At 40.1% G+C, this 14,033-nt stretch overlaps 1 protein-coding gene across 1 annotated transcript in view; it reads right to left on the reverse strand.

The window, feature by feature from the left end:
• Positions 1-14,033, reverse strand: part of MSH3 (mutS homolog 3) — a 186,014-nt gene that overhangs the window by 101,084 nt on the left and 70,897 nt on the right.

Raw genomic sequence — 14,033 nt, forward strand, 5'->3', positions numbered from 1 at the left:
CAGTACGTAATCTACAGCTGTTGCATTGTAAGGACATGTGATGAAGTCTGAACCTTGTGGATGCTATTTGTGGAGATGCCTCTACAATCCTAACATAAGGTTACCTGGTGGGGCAGGGGGCAGGAGCCGATAAAATACAAACTACTGAGGGGAGGTGGTGTTTTGTTATGTTTGTTCTGAGTTTTCACTGAAAAGTTTGCTCTAAAGACAGGCGATATAAAATGAGTAAATTAAGTTCAGATATTACCAAGCTGGCCATGCAATATGGCTCAACTAACTACCTACACAGCTCTCTAATAGAAACATGAGAGTGCCTGTGACTACTTGGATCTCCCTAGCCTCACACACATCATTCACTCATTCATCTGTCTCATATGAGAATACTGTGTCATTCATCTAATGATTAATAACAATTACCAAGTGCTTACAAAAGTACCGACTGTAGAAGTAGCATAGGAAAATGAAAGAGAAGATGGAGGCTGAAAGTGTGAGAGTGTGACCGCAGGAGCTAGGCAGCCAGGCAGCGAATGGTCTTGGGAGGGACGTGGACCACACAGGAGCTGGGACTTTCTCCTGAGAATGGGACCCAATGGGTTACATTTCAAAGGGTATAGGACAGTAGAAGGAAGACTCAAGCAGAGAGATGTTGACAATCTGAACTTGGGTAAAGGACAGAGGGATGAAAAGGCACAGAGTCTGAAGAGATATTAAGGAGATCAAGTTAACAAGAGTTGTGACAGATTAGATAAGGCAAGGAAGGAGGGGGAAGAAGGAATAGCTTCAGTAAGGAGATGCATTATGAGTCATCCACAAATATCATCATTTTATTTATTTACAAATTACATTCTAAGGAGCTATTCTGAATATGTACCTTGTTGCTAATTACACATCACCCACCAAGCTTTTGAGGAATTTTATTTCTCGTATTCTAGTGACACATCATTTTAGGAACAGACAACAATTCGCCCTTTTTGAATATTAAACAGAACAAATTTTCTGACAGCTACCCTCCATTACCAGTTTAGAACATCAACTTGAGTCTTTGAAAAGAGCATAATATGATTTTTGCTTTTGGTAATGGTGAGAACCAGTACTTTCAGATTATCATTCTAATGAGATTAATTCTAATTCTAATTTCAGATTATCATTGTAATAATAATATCATTCTAATGAGGACAATTTAAAACCCAAATGAAACAGAAAAACATGTTCTTAAAACTATCAAAGAACTAACAAAATGGTGAGGAATGAATACACCAAAATCTAAAAGACAACAAGAACCCAGAGGAGAAATCCATCAGTCAAAGCCACTTCTATACTAAAAAGAGCTGCTGAACAATGAGCTAGACTCACAGTAAAGATGAACTTGCAGCGTAGATTAGCATCATTTGGATGACCTAAAACACACCAAACACTGAACTTGAATTAAAATGGGCCAAGCATGGTCGTGCCACCCAAGAACGTGGCAGAACCAAACTAATAGAGAAGGCAACTTCATCCTAGCCCTCACATTATTCTTAAAATAAATCTCCAAAGAATATAATCAGTATGCAAAGATAATCAAGCATAAAAAGCAACTAGATGAGTAAGAATCAACAGAAACAAGAGACAACAGGAACAGACATACAAACTACGAAGCTTTGGGCAGGGAAAGGAGTGGTTAAATGAAAAATAAAAACAAAAACAAAAAAACCCCAACTCAATAAATCCAAAAGAAATCACTGAAAGAAAGCAAATGAAGCAGAGAACAGGTGGGGAAATTAGAAACCAAATCAGTTATGTAATTTTTAGGGCATTACAGGTGATCTTCCTTTGCTCTCTGCTCTCTGTAATATTTTTTACATCTGACTGTAGTGGCATACAGTTTCCGTGTGATTTAGTGAAGTGTGGATTTCTCATTTGTTCTCAAGCTTTGGATCCATTGTGCTTCCTAAACCCAAGGATTCATATCATTCATGAAATATGAGAAATTCTCCTCCTAATAAAGGACTGTCAAAGAGCAATCTCTTTGAATACTGTCTCTCTCCCTACTCTAATTTTCCTCTGGAAATCTGATGAGGATTACGTTAGACCACCTAATTCGTTTTTGTCTTTCAATTTCTTATATTCTTTATTGTACTGTCTCTCTGTGCTATAACTTCAGTAATTTCCTCAGATATTACCCTGTATTACAGTTATTGCACCTATTCCTGTGTAACCCACCCACTGTTTCTAAAAGTTCTACGTGGTTCTTTTTAAAAAATAACCTACTCTCTTTTGATAGCATTTTCGTTTTGTGCTCGTATTTTTCATCCTTTTTTGTATTTCTTTTAACTTTAACTTCCTCTAACTTTTGGTATTTATCCTCATAATCTCATTATATGAAGGTCTTGGGATTCTAATTCCTCTGTTTATAATTTCAGCTCGTATTCACAGTTCCTTGTTTCCCTGTCTTTTGCAATTGTGGTCTGTGAGCTTATGGTAGAGCTCTCTCTTTGGGATTCCTAGGAGGCATGGACTGAGGGTGTATCCCTTCAGGGAGGGTCTGCATTTGCTTCTGCTAGGAACCCTGAGGCATGGGACCACTTAAAACAACTTTCACAAGTTGGAAATAGCCAGACCACACAGATAGTACAAATTGGAATAGCAAACCTGAGTGAGGGTGAGCCTGGGGTTGAGAATTCTTGGCAAATTTCCCTTCTGTAAAGACTATACGCCAATACAAACGTATTTCCCTGTCCCCTTTCTTTAGTGAGATTATGATCCTTCGAGGGTCTCACATTACTACAGGCTCCCTAACTTAAACACAAAGCCCTCACTCTAGCTTCCCACAAGGCTCTTTAAAACCCAATCTTTCTGATTACCCATGTCTGCAGAGGCCTACGGGGGCAACAGCAGCAGCAAAATCAACTCCCATTACTAGAGGGTATTATGCTGAGTGAAATAAGTCAAAAATCAGAGAAAGACAAGTATTACATGATCTCCCTGATATGAGGAATTTGAGAGGCAGAGTGGGGGGCTTGGGAGTCGGGAAGGAAAAAGTGAAACAAGATGGGATGGGGAGGGAGACAAACCATAAGAGACTTTTTAATTTTTTTTAAGAAATTACTTTCCTCTAATTCTATTTTTTTTAAGATTTTATTTATTTGACAGAGATCACAAGTAGACAGAGAGAGAGGAGGAAGCAGGCTCCCTGCCGAGCAGAGAGCCTGATGCAGGGCTCCATCCCAGGACCCTGAGATCGTGACCTGAGCCCAAGGCAGAGGCTTTAACCCACTGAGCCACCAGGTGCCCCATACCATAAGAGACTTTTAATCTCACAAAACAAACTGAAGGTTGGGGGCGGGGGGGGGGGGGGGGGGCGGTAAATTGACTTTGGGGAGGGTATGTGCTATGGTGAGTGCTGTGAAGTATGTAAGCCTGAAGATTCACAGACCTGTATCTCTGAAGCAAATAATACGTTATATGTTAAAAAAAAAAAATCAACTCCCATTTCCAGCTTCTTTAATCTGTTCCCTCAGTTTTTCCCCTTATCACTATTATTATTTATTAAGATTGGCTGTGTCCGAAAAAGATGTCTTATGCTTTATACAGCATATCTAGTTATTTCAGATAGGGTAATCTATACCCTATAGATTAATAATAATAATATTTTATAATTAATAATATCTAATGTAGACATTACAGCCACAGGAAATTAAGTCCTCCCACAGCATTTTGAGGCGATATATTCTGAAAATCCCCACTGATAAGGGCCAAAGAGAGAAAAACAAAACTGGAAGAGCTAAGAAGGAAAAGATCTTCAACTCTCCCTCCTCACTCTCTCCTGCATATCTTCTCCTCAGCACAAAGGAAAGCTGCCCTTTCCTGCTGGTCACGAGAACCAGTTTAGACTTCCCTGGAGGCCTGGTTACTACAGAACAAAGCAGAGGCCAGCGGCAGACTACCGGATCTAAGCCAAGAGACACTGGTTCCTCCATAGGCACTAAGTCAGGGCAGACGCTTGGGTAAGGGGTGGTTGGGGTCACTTTTTTCTTGGCAGCATCAGTTTCTGCTCATACATTCACACGGCGAGAGGCAGGGGCAACACCAACCAATCTCGGCTCTCAGCTACGCACCACCTACCGCTCTTCATTCCCATCTGTGAGCAGGACTGTCTCTCACTGGGCTGAGCAAAACCACAATCACCAAAGGTAAACACTTGTGTTGGCAGGTTCATGGCATATGGCAAACCACAAAGAATAAAGAGGGTCTCCTGATATAGTTCAGGGCAACAAGTTCTGGAGAGTTTAAATGGCATTTAGTTCTGTTAATATAAATTAAATGGTACAGGGAGGAAATACATAACATTTTATTACTCTGTCACTTAGGCCAGAGTTATGAATTAGAAATAAACCATTAATACTCCAAACATATGAGTTTACCAAAATAAAAGTCATTTAATTATTCAAGAGAATGAACTCTCACTAGAATGTACTTAGAGCTTTAGAAAATTACACAAAAATGTAATCAATAGTCAGGGATCTATTTCCTAATGCCAACAATTTTCAGTTTTGCTAACTTCAATGATTTATGTGATTTAAATACCAAGAATAACCTTAGCATGCTTAATTCTACTTTAATATGCTTAATTCTATTTAAAGTTTTCTAAAAATCTAATTTGAATTTAAAACGTATTCTTCATTTGTTCTAATTGTGCTACTGAGCTACACAGCATGTAACGGGTAAGAATTTTATCTTAGGTACGAAAGCTTTCCCTATCTGCATGCATCTCTTCCTCACTAGATTATACCTGGACCAAATTAGATTAGAAACTCCTTGAGAGTAGGAACGCCTTGTCACTGAGATAGTAATACAAAATTTAATGTAACTATCTTATACTATTAAGGGAAACAAGCAAAGAGTATTGTGTATATTATGCCCCATCCATGTAAAAAGGGATGGAGGACTATATATTCCTATTTATTGTTTATTTTTTAACACAGAAAGTTTTGGGGCGCCTGGGTGGCTCAGTCATTAAGCAGCTGCCTTCAGCTCAGGTCACAGTCCCAGGTTCTGGGATTGAGGCCTGCATAGGGCTCTCTGCCCAGTAGGAAGTGTGCTTCTCCCTCTCCCAATCCCCTTGCTTGTGTTCCTCCTCTTGTTGTGTCTCTCTCTGCCAAATAAATAGATAAAATCTTAAAAAGTAAAAATAAAAAAGTAAAACAGAAAGTCTCTGGAAAGATACACAAGAAAATAATAACCATGATTATCTAATAGGAACTAAGCAGATGTGGATCAGGGATGAGAGACAAACATTTCAATATATATCTTTTTGCTTTTTTAAAGATTTTTTTATTTATTTGAGAGGAAGGGAGAGAACACGAGCTGGGGGACAGGCAAAGGGAGAAGGAGAAGCAGATTCCCCACTCAGCAGGGAGCCCCGAAGCAAGGCTCAGTCCTGGGATGCTGGGATCATGAACCCAGGACACCAGACACCGGGATCACAATCCCAGGACACGGATCATGACCTAACCAAAGCCAGATGCTTACCAGCTGAGCTACCCAGGCACCCCTCTTTTTCCATTTTTAAGCTCTGCAACTATGTAAAGGTGTTCCTATTCAGAAATTTAAATAAGTTCATCATTTCTGTGTTAAAAAAAAAAAAAGTATACAACACGGTTGAAACAACAATACAAAGTTAAAGGAAAAATAGCCCATCTCTGGCTATAGACTGCTAGGTATTCATTACATATGTCTTCTTCCTCCTTGACAAACATTTGTCAACCTCCCCTGCAGTTAAGTGAGACCATCAGAATGAGTTCTAGTCAAGGACGTGTAAGCAAAAATGATTATTTGCCATTACAAGACCTGGTAAGCCAAAAATATATCCTCCATGCTCTGTCCCTTTCCTCTGGCTGGATGTCAATGCCCAGGCTGACCTCAGAAATCACATGTTTAAGACTGAATAGCCTGTGGAGTTCCTAAACGCCTTTGTGAGGAGTTCCAGCTCACCCTCAATATGGCAAGACCTTGGACTGTTTATGCAAAGAAGATAAAGAAGAAATCCATTTCCACTGTTAGAGCTATAAAACTGCGTGGTGTTTTTTTTCTGCTGTTGAGAAGTTAGTCTCTCTAACCAATGCATGACCTTTAGTGTTAACATGTTCTGAGTCAGTCAGAACATGAGGCTGGTCTTCTTAAGTCCCAGGACGGAGTCAGGCTTAGAGCATTAAATAAATGAGAAAGGTTGTGATCCACGCCCAACCACACAAAATGACAGAGCTCAATTGCTAATGGATGCATCATTCTGAGAGGGGACTGACAAAGACACTACCTACTCACCAGTGTTCCTTGCAAATTCTCCTCACAATCCTAACTGCAGCTACAGGCAAAATATATAACACAAACATGGACTAGACTCAGGAGACCTGACCAGACAGAGGCGGGACACCTGACAGTGGCCCCCAGCCTCCACCCAGTAAACACAGAAAGCCTCCAGCTACGTCATCTGACCCCTGTCTTTATTTTAACTGCTGTTAGCATATCCTAATGTAAGACTAGATAACAATTTATTTTTCTACTCCCCTATTAATAACTAGGTTGCTTCTACTTTTTTGATGACAAATTATAACCAATTAGAAAGACCACAGCTATTTTCCTGAACCACATAAGTGATGCTAGGAACCAGAGCAACTCTTTCTATATACTGTCTCATTTGGTCCTCACAACAACCCTGTGAACTAGGTATTAGAGCTCCCACTTTACAGGTAAAGAAATAGAGGGTGTAGCAAAATTCTTAACTTGTACAAAGTGACACCACTGGATGACGGAAGCAGAACTAGAGGTCAATGGGGCACTTGGGTGGCTCAGATGGTTAAGCGGCTGCCTTTGGCTCAGGTCATGACCTCAGGGTCCTGGGATAGAGCCCCACATCGGGCTCCCTGCTCAGTGAAGAGTCTGCTTCTCCCTCTCCCTCTGCCTGCTGCTCTGCCTACTTGTGCTCTCTCTCTCTGTGTCAAAACAAAACAACAAAAACTAGAGGTCAAGTCCTAATAACTCCCCAAGTATGCTTCTAGATGGGCCCTATGTGCTAGCTGGATTATCTTGGATAAATAACCTGGTCTCAGTATTCCACACCTATAAAATGAAATAATAACTATCTCCGAGGATAGTTGGAAGAATTAATAGACATATTACAGACTCAAAAAATGCAACATGGACATCAGTTTTCTGTGATGCCATTTTCTGTCCACTCCCACACACAGCCCACTTAGAGAGTAACACATCTTACCTCAAAGCCCTCAGCCCTCTCCCTTCCCACAATAGCTACTTTTCGCTCCTCGACCTTTAGATCTGGACCTCTGCTCCTTTCTACCTAAAGATTTTCCTTACTCTTTTTTTCCCCACATACAAATGTCTCTTTCTGATCCCTAAAATGAGCCCAACATTTTGTATAAATACCTTCACCTGGACAGATACAGACCAGAGTGCTTTTAAAAAATAAGACTGATGGATGATTTTTCAGAGTACTGTACTTCAGGCACAAAATTACAGAATGTTTGCAACTTACAAAATTCAGGGTTCTTTACAACATCACTTTAGATGTTGAATAAATGTGTAACACATTTAAATGATAATCAAAATACTTGTTTCCATCCAAGAGATGAATATATTCAATCTGTTTGTGCCAAAAAGGAGGAAAGATGAAATTATTGAGCATACCTGTTATGGGTTGAATTGTATGAACAAAAAATACATGGTGAAGTCCTAAACCCCTGTGTCTCAGAATCCAGCCTTAGTTGGAATCAGGGTAATTGTAGATGTAATTAGTTAAGACAAGGTCATACTGGAATATGGGAGGCCCCCAAACCAATACGATTACAACCTTACTGAAAGACTGTCATATGAACAGATATGCACACAGGAAGAACACCATGAATGTGAAAGCAGACAGAAAAGAGAAGCATCTAGCAGCCAAGTGATTCCAAAGACTGCCAGCAAACCACCAAAAGCTAGGAGCAAGGCACAGAACAGCTTCTCCCTCTGAGAACTCAGAAAGAGCTGTGAGACAAATGTGTGTTGTTTAAGCTATCCAGTTTGTGATACTTTTTTTACTCCCAGCAAACTAATACACTATCTAATCCACCCATTATGGAATTTAAATTATATAGGCATGGCCTTAAAGAGTCATAGGAAAATCACAGCTTATCTCTAATTTTTCTAATTTTAATTTCTAATTGGATTCAATTTCTAATTTCTAATTTCAAATATTTCTAAGCAAAAATATTCCAGTTCAGATGTGTTCAGAGTTGTGAGAATGCCCCAAGGCATTCGTACCTCAGTAAACAATAAATAAACTTCTACACGATACTTAAAACCAGCTATGGCTAAGGTAGCAAGATGGCCCCATCCCATCACTCAACCTGGCTTCAGTTAACTAAGTCATGTGACTTATGCCAAGGAACTTCTATTTGCTACTAATTCCACTAAGAGTTGATGAGAATGCAAGACACAGCCAAACAATTTCTGCCACTATTAAGTGTTAATGTTTTCATTCCCGACCAAGCAATTGTTCCACTAAAATAAGGAATCATATGAAGGAAAAGTGCTTCCAAGATGCTTTTAAAGTCAAGGAGTTTTTCTTAGAAAAATAAACTTCTCTGACAGTGGAGTGCCTTTATTTTCAAAGCCCACTTAGAACCCTAAGATTTTCAAGTGGATCCATTTACTCATAATTTCTTGATCATCTATTATATTCAAAGAACTAGAAGCCCCCAATTCATTCTGTGTGGGTTAGTGATGGAAGCATAAGGGATGAACAAAACTGAGGTGAGTTAATTTTCTATGAGGAAAAAAGGAGAAAAAGAATAACTTCTCAAAGGAGACAGCTGAGTTAAGTCCTGAATGACTCATTATTTTAATAATCCATTCAATAAATATTTATTGAGGGGCGCCTGGGTGGCTCAGTCATTAAGCATCTGCCTTTGGCTCAGGTCATGATCCCGGGTTCCTGAGATTGAGCCCCACATCAGGCTCCTTGGTCAGCAGGAAGCCTATTTCTCCCTTTCCTACTCTCCCTGCTTGTGTTCCTTCTCTCTCTATCAAATAAATAAATAAAATCTTTTAAAAAATAAATATTTATTGAATGCTTGCTATAAATGAAACACAATTTAGTGGGAGATAAATATCAAATAAACAAAAACAAAAACAAAACAAAAAGATAACTCCTATATGCTAATGAAGAATGATACAAGGAACGGAACTAAGATTAGGCAATCAGAGAAAATCTCTCTGAAGAATGACACTTTAAAGGTGAGACTGAAAAGAGGAGTCAGCACATGAAGACTGAAGAGATAAAGAACACTCTAGGTAGAGAGCCACCAAATGCAAATACCACAAGATGAAAAAAGCTCTGGGTTGCTTGGGAACCAAAGAAAGGCCAGAGTGACCAGAAGACGATGAATGCAGGGGAGAGTCAGACAGAAGAGTCATGAGAGAGAATTTTAACTTTACGTGAAGTACAATCCTAATGGAGAGTTTAAGGGAAGGGTGAGCATGATACAGTCTTTATCTTGGGGAAAAAAAAATGAGTTAGGAGGATACTGCACCTGTCCAAGTGAGGACTAACGTAGTTTAGACTAGGGTAGAGTGATGGCGGTGGAGACGGCAAGACACGCACAGACTCTGGATATATCCTAGAGCTAAAGGCAATGGGACTTAGTATTAGATTGGACATGACTGTCAAATAGGGAATGTCCAGGATAACTTCCAGGTTTCTGGTCTAAGCAACTTGTTCGGTGAAGTGCTGGTTCCTGGAATGGGAAAACCAGAAGAAGAAAGTTTGAGATGTCTGTGATACACCTATGTATTTATGAACCTAAGCTGATAAGCCTGGGGAACAGGAGAGAGTAAAGACTAGAGATACAAATCTGAGTCGCTGACATTTGGTATTTATAGTCACGGAACCGGTATGTTCATAGGGGTAGGGGCAGGAGACAGTGAGAAGAGAAGAGGCAGTGAGGGGAGGTTTAGGGAAGGAAGAAAGCTCAGTTCCTAAGGTTTAGGTCTCTGAAACACCCACATTAAAAGGATACGCAGAGGATGAGCACATAGCCAAGAAAACTGTGAGGAAGCAGGCAGCACACGAGAATGGAAACAGAGAGGAGTACAACTTTCCACTTTAGACAAAAGAAACAGACCATACAAAGGTCCAGAAATAAATGACACCTCAGCGTGTTGTGAGAACTGCAAACTGTAGGGACCAAGATAACCAGATAGACATTCTCTCTTTTTTTTAAGATTTTATTTATTTGACATATATAGAGAGATCACAAGTAGACAGAGAGGCAAGTAGAGAGAGAGGGGGAAGCAGGCTCCCTGCTGAGCAGAGAGACCGATGTGGGGCTCGATCCCAGGACCCTGAGATCATGACCCGAGCCGAAGGCAGAGACTTAACCCACTGAGCCACCCAGGTGCCCCCAGATAGACATTCTCTTTAAAGTAATCAACTGGTAGTGCAGACAGAAACAGAGAAGGGTAAGACCTGAGGCTTGGAGATACTGAGTTCCCTCAATAAACAAAAAAACCTTTCATGAAAAAGGCTTTCATCTGACTGGCTTTCATAAAAAGTGATTTTACGCAAAGGCAAGACCATATAATACTACCTCTTGCCAGAAATCCAGTGTTTTCACTATTGAACCAAATAATCCATCCACTAGAAGGGAAGGGACTGACTTCTCAGATTCTGCCTTGTGGTTAACGATACCCTGCTCTGTATGTGTGTACACATATACATGCACATGTGGGGGACAGACGGGCACACACACAAACATACACACACACATCTTCATTTCCAAGAAGTCACTGTCTCACTAAAGGACATGCTTTGTTTCCAATCTGTTTCATTCAGCATTCAAATGGAGTATTTTCTGAGGCAGAGTTGTCCCAGCAGATGTGAACATAGAGCTGTTGCAGATAATGTGACCAAGTCATCAGCACAGGATCTACAGAAACCATGACCCCAGGTGGGATCCTAAGTAGCGCAGAAAGTGAGAAGAGGTCCCAGGAGAGAGCCCTGAGGGGAACGTCCATATTTAAGGTGCAGGCAGAAGAGGTATCCACAAAGTAAAGCCACAATTATTTTTGTTTACTATTTTAAAACACAGAGTAGATCACCAACTCTTGAATCCTTCTTCCAAGATGAACAAATCTTCCTTGGAAATTAATATTTTGCCTGAAACAATATTTTAGAGTCTCATCCCATACTACCCAAAGTTTTCTTTTTCCCATTTCTTCCAGTATTAACAAAGAGAATTTGTATTAATGGCTATCAGACACATGAAAAAATGCTCATCATCACTAGCCATCAGGGAGATTCAAATTAAAACCTCATTGAGATATCACCTTACACCAGTTAGAATGGCCAAAATTAGCAAGACAGGAAACAACGTGTGTTGGAGAGGATGTGGAGAAAGGGGAACCCTCTTACACTGTTGGTGGGAATGCAAGTTGGTACAGCCACTTTGGAGAACACTGTGGAGATTCCTCAAGAAATTAAAAATAGAGCTTCCCTATGACCCTGCAATTGCACTGCTGGGTATTTACCCCAAAGATACAGATGTAGTGAAAAGAAGAGTCATCTGTACCCCAATGTTTATTGCAGCAACGGCCACGGTCGCCAAACTGTGGAAAGAACCAAGATGCCCTTCAACAGACGAATGGATAAGGAAGATGTGGTACATATACACGATGGAGTATTATGCCTCCATCAAAAAGGATGAATACCCAACTTTTGTAGCAACATGGATGGGACTGGAAGAGATTATGCTGAGTGAAATGAAATAAGTCAAGCAGAGAGAGTCAAGTATCATATGGTTTCACTTATTTGTGGAGCGTAACAAAGAACATAGAGGACATGGGGAGATGGAGAGGAGAAGGGAGTTGTGGGAAATTGGAAGGGGAGATGAACCATGAGAGACTATGGACTCTGAAAAACAACCTGAGGGTTTTGAAGGGGCGGGGGGTGGGAGGTTGGGCAACCAGGTGGAGGGGAATAGAGAGGGCACGTATTGCATGGAGCACTGGGTGTGGTGCAAAAACAATGAGTACTGTTACGCTGAAAATAAATAAATAAATTTTAAAAAAATACAAAAGAAAAAAAAGAGTATTTGTATTATAAGGCTTTTAGACAAAACCAAAAAACTATGTATTTATATACATAGTTGTTTATATATAAAATTGACAAAATCATATCAACTCAAAGCAGCAGAAGGAATTTAAGACAGAACAAATGAATTCAATATAATTTAATTTTAAAAGGTCTTAGGACGAATGACTTGCCAATGTGACATTCATTTATAAGAGGAAGACAGAGAACTACAGTGAAAAATCTGCCTAAACTTGGAGAACTGATAAAAATCATAGGCCACAACACATGACCTATTTATAAAAAAACAAACTCTTAAATATAGACAACAAACTGGTAGTTGCCAGAGGGGAGGTGGGTGGGAAGATAGGTAAAATAGTTTGTAAGAGGGATAAAGAGTACCCTTATCTTGATGGGCACTGAGTAATGTATAGAATTGCTGAATCATGACATTGTACATGTGAAACTAATATAACACTATATGTAAATTATACATGGCATATTTTCTTTCAGCCTTCCTGGGAAAGTATGATCCCAAGAGTTACATGATTCAGCTCCTACAAAGCCTACAATATGGTACTGAATCTATCTCAAATTAATCCTAGTTATAGAAAACAAATTTAACAGTAGAAATAAAAATTTTAATTTACATGAAAAAGTCTGCTACTGACTGTTTCTGCTGAATATTTTAACCAAGCAAATAAGAATATAAGAGGAGCTATGGTTGCTTAGGTAGACGTCTTTCCACACTTTCTACAGAAAGCCATCTTGTCTGTTTTTGCTCCCCAAGGCATTCTTACCTCATTTCAGTACTGAACCAAGGAGACATAGTTGACCCTTGAACAATGTGGGGATTAGGGGCGCCGTTCCCCAGACCACCGTCAAAAATCTGAGTATAACTTTTAACTCCCCCAAAACTTAATTACTAATAGCCTACTGCTGATCAGAAGCCTGATAACATAGCCAATGAACACATATTTTATGTATGTATTATATACATATATAACATATAACAAAGTAAGCTACAGGAAAGAAAGGGTTATGCAAATCACAAGGAAATACATTTACGATACTTTACTGTATCAGAAAAAAATCCACATACAAGCGAACTTGCACAGTTCAGACCTGGGTTGTTCAAGGGTCAAAAGGACCTCCATTCCAGAATGTCTTCTTTACCCAGTCAGTTTCCTCTGTCTGAAGGTCTTTACGGTCAAGAAGAAAAACTGGAGTGACCCACTAAAATCCTGCAGTGTTTGGTAATGATCATTATCACAACAGTGTCTTAAGCTTTTTACTAGCACCAACAACATGTGCTGTCCTTTGCTGAAGACGACTATTCACTTGGCTCAGTGTAATACGCAGCCAAGAGGGAGGCTCTTGTGTAGTTGAAAAACTACAGTGTACACAAGGTCCCCAGTACAGTGCTTGCCATGTAATAAATAGCTCAAAAGTGGTAGTTAGGGTTCCTGTCTCATCCTACCCCTGAGGGCAACCCTGTGAGGAGGCAGTTTACCATTTCAAAGGTGACAACCTAGCATGGGGAGGCAGGCACACAGGATGGGACACAGGACGCAAGGACTTAGTGGGCTGACTCACTCAGTTGACAGAGCGGACACACAGCAGTTCTAACAGCACACCACGCTTTCTGGTCTAGCTCTTTAGGAAGTGGTTCAGAATGGTTAAGTGCCTGCTTGGCTCTGGAGTCAATGCTGTTTTTAAACCTGGACTCCACCAGCTGTGAAGCATTAAGCAAGTTACTGAAGCTCTGAATCTGTTTACTCATCTCAAGGACCTACCTCAGAAGCCACTTTTGAGTATTAAAGAGCGGTACAAGAGTAAGAACGCAATAAATAACAGCCTTCATTAATTCAGTAAACATTCATGGGGCTTCTACTAAGGGACAGGTCAGAGTCCCCAAATTTATCTG

The sequence above is a fragment of the Meles meles genome, chromosome 3 (genome assembly GCF_922984935.1).
Source record: "Meles meles chromosome 3, mMelMel3.1 paternal haplotype, whole genome shotgun sequence".
Classification (NCBI taxonomy): Eukaryota; Metazoa; Chordata; class Mammalia; order Carnivora; family Mustelidae; genus Meles; species Meles meles.